Below are 3,528 nucleotides of genomic sequence, written 5' to 3'. Positions count from 1 at the left end.
GAGAGAGAGAGAGAGAGAGAGAGAGAGAGAGAGAGAGAGAAACATCCACAAGGGAGAGACACATCCATTGGTTTCCTTCCTTATGTGCCCCGACATGACCCTAGGATTAAACCCCCAATTGAGGTCTTTGCCCTTGACCATAATTGAACCAGAGACCATTCACTCCTGGAGCCAAAGCACTGACCACTGAGGAACTGGCCAGGTCTTCCAGTCTTTCCTCAAACACAGGAATGCCCTGGAGACCTCGGAGGCTGATGGTGGCTTTCTAAAGATGATTTCTTTTTTTTCTTTTTTTCCCCTCCATGTCTGGGTTTAATTGTTTGCAGAATGCCCAACAGAGAAGGGATTTGCGGATACTTCGCTGTGCAGAGGACAGTGCGCAAGCACGGATGGCGACATGATTTCCTTTAAATAAAAGCTACCCACAGAGGCCCGCAAGGCCGGGAGGGGCGGCCCTGTGGGGCGGGGGGCGGATGGGAACCCGCAGGGCGTGGGAGTGCCACCCCCCCCCCCCATCGAGGCATTGAATGGGGTGTCAGTGGTCATGATCAGAAGGGTTTCATCCTAGAGACAAACCCGGTGCTACCATGATCTGGCCGGGCGGGGACGTTGGAATTTTCTGGAAGGTCAATGGTCGGTAACCATGAGGGGCCCCCGCGGCCCTGGGGCCCCGTGTCCGGGCTGCGGGACACCTAGAGGCCCTTCTTCAGCTCGAGGGACAGGACCAGCACGAAGGCGCTGCCCCTGCCCCTGAGGACGTTGGACCAGGCGCCCTTGAAGGCCTTGGCGCCCTCATCCCTGAGGACCTTCCACCGGCGCTCCATAGTGCGCATGCGCAGGATGCCGGCTCCTTGGCGCCCGACTGCAGCGTCCTCCTTCACTGCCAGGGGCCAAAGGGGTAGGAATCCAGGCCTGCCAAGGCGTCACGGACGGGGGATGGTCCAGCTGGTGAGGATGTGGGTGTTCTTGGGGTACGGGGGCCTGCCTTTGGGCATGCTGTACACCCCAAAGTAGGCTGCCTGGTAGCTGATGATGATGCCTTGCGTGGAGAAGCTGAAACCCTGGTACCAGCCCCGGATGCCGTCCGACTTGCTGATCTGCACCAGGCAGGCTCTCAGGCCCTTGAACTTCTGCTCAGTGCCCGATATCCCCATGTCGGCCACCAGCCGGGTCCGGGTGAAATCCAGGGGCAGAGGAAGCAGAGGGAGGTGGCCAGCCAAGTACCTCCAGGACTGGGTGTGCTTGTCCGCGCCCCCCAGGGTGACCTGCTTATCCTTATCCTTGAAGGTGAAGTTGTGTGCTTGGGTGGAGAAGTAGCGGATGGCAGATGGTGTTGGCCATGTCGCCCCTCCAGAGAGACAGTGCGCCCTGCTCCTCGGGGATGGACACGATGCAGTCCACGTACTGCTTGTCGGCCGTGATCTGCTGTCTGGCATGTTGCACCTGCTACTCTGGCTTGACCTGCTCGATAGGAGCCACGGCTGTCTTGGAGGAGATGGCGGTGGAGGAAGTCCTTGGTGAAGGAGATGGCCTGAGGGCAGGAATCTGAGTGGAGGCATGGAGAGGAGCTGGGAGTGTGGGTGTCTCTGGCTCCGCAGCTGTAGCCACCGCCCTGACCAAAAGGCTAAAGATGATTCATTGAGCTTCATTTATTGTAAATGTCCGAGGCTCTTTATTATCTCAAATATTATTGCATTTGTTCCATATCCTGTCCCATTGTTGTGAGTTTTGTCCAGATCCTCTGAAATTCTGTGGGTGCTTATGATCAATTCTGCCTCTGTGTATGTCCTTTTCTTCTGGGGTACTATCATTGTGGTGAGTATACTAAAGTACCTTACAGATACACCTTTAAGCAAAAGTGTCAGCCACTGGACATTTTATTTGCATTCAGTTATGGAAAATTCCTCTGGTACAGAGGTACCCAACGGAAGGTAGCCTGAGGATCAAGTTAATCTGTGAGCCTTCCTTCAGAGAAGGTCAAGTCCGTCCACAGGGCCTACAGTTCAGCCATGACCCCACTTTCTGATCGTGGTTGTCGAAACCAACCACAGTGACTATCGTCAGCTTCCTGGTCAAAGCACATGCTAAACTGTGGGTTCCACCCCAGTAGGTGGCCTGTGGGAGGCAGCATATCGATGATTCTCTTTCATCATTGATGTTTCTCTCTCTCTCTCCCTCTCTCAAACCTCTCTGAAATCAATAAAAACATTTTGAAATGTATTTTTAAAATCAATAAGATGTAAACAAAACCTTAAAGAAATATTTAAAACTTGCCATTTCCCAATTCTTTTACTATTTTATTATAAACTGTAAATCTGGTGCACAAAATGCATGCACGAGTAGCGTCCCCAGACCTGGCCAGTAATTAGGGCTGATCCGGGCCTTCCGGCTGCCAGCCGGGCCCTTCCTTTTGGCTGTGAGCAGGGCCTTCCTTCATTCCACGCCGCCCCTTGGTGGTCAGCGCATGTCATATTGAGTGATCAATCACCAAGTCAAACTCCTGTGGGGACAACTTGCATACTAGGCTTATATATATAGAGAGACTAGAGGCCCATTGCAGGAAGATTCCTGCAAGAATAGGGCTTCCTGCAGCTGGAGCGAAGCAGAGAAGGGACCGAAACCCACTGAGGCAGGCTTCACTCCCGCCTTGTTTCCCTGGAGCCTCCGCCGCTTGGCTCTGTTACTGTCTCCACCGCCTCTACTTTGCTCTCTTCTGCAGTGCTTCACTTCCTTCTACATTGTCTTCAGTCTTCGCTCCCAGCCGGTATATGCAAATTAACCGCTATCTTGGTAGGGTTAATTTCCATGTCGTCATTCTGATTGGCTGGTGGGTGTAGCAAATGTACAGTCAATTAACATCTTTGTCTCTTATTATTCTAGATGTTCTTGTGGATACTGATTGCTACCTTATCAATATGTTGGGAATAAAATATGATGATTTGCTACTGAAATATCTTATCATATCCTTGTTCAGTACCATCATTTTGGCAGTTTGAAACTAACCACAATGAAAGGATTTACATGAGGGAAGTTAACAAAGATTATAAACCTAGACTTCACTTAATGTATTATTGAATGCTTATTCTTAGAAAAGAGTGGAGGAGAAAGTTAACAATGCATATAAAACCTGTAAGTATATGGTACATGTGGATTCAAATTGTACATAAGTTAAAAATTGAGAATAACATCTTGCTTACAATATTCAAAACCCATAGTTCCATACAGGAAGAAGTCATTCAGTTATTGAGGAATCAGTGAAAGTCAAATATATATCTTAGATTGTCAATTGTCCTCATATTGGTTAAAATAATAATTTATTTTAAAAATAGGCAAATTTCTGAGCCATCATCTTAACAAAGGAGATAAAGACAACGAAAATAAATGTATGAAAAACTTTTCACCAGCACAAATTCTTAGGAAATGTAATGAAAGCAAAAACAAGTTCATATATAGACAATTCCAGACCTACTCTTTAAAAAGATTAACCATTGCATGTCCTTGCAGGGTTGAACAAAAACTGGAATTTTT

General features: G+C 48.8%; 1 pseudogene; it reads right to left on the bottom strand.

Annotated features, from left to right (window-relative positions):
• Positions 1 to 509: 509 nt before the first annotated feature.
• LOC132223038 (ADP/ATP translocase 3-like) lies at positions 510 to 3,213 on the bottom strand (annotated as a pseudogene).
• Positions 3,214 to 3,528: the final 315 nt, after the last annotated feature.

The sequence above is a fragment of the Myotis daubentonii genome, chromosome 21, assembly GCF_963259705.1.
Source record: "Myotis daubentonii chromosome 21, mMyoDau2.1, whole genome shotgun sequence".
In the NCBI taxonomy this organism is placed as follows: Eukaryota; Metazoa; Chordata; class Mammalia; order Chiroptera; family Vespertilionidae; genus Myotis; species Myotis daubentonii.
Note: the sequence above shows the minus strand (reverse complement) of the source record. Positions and strands in the feature narration are given on the sequence as shown.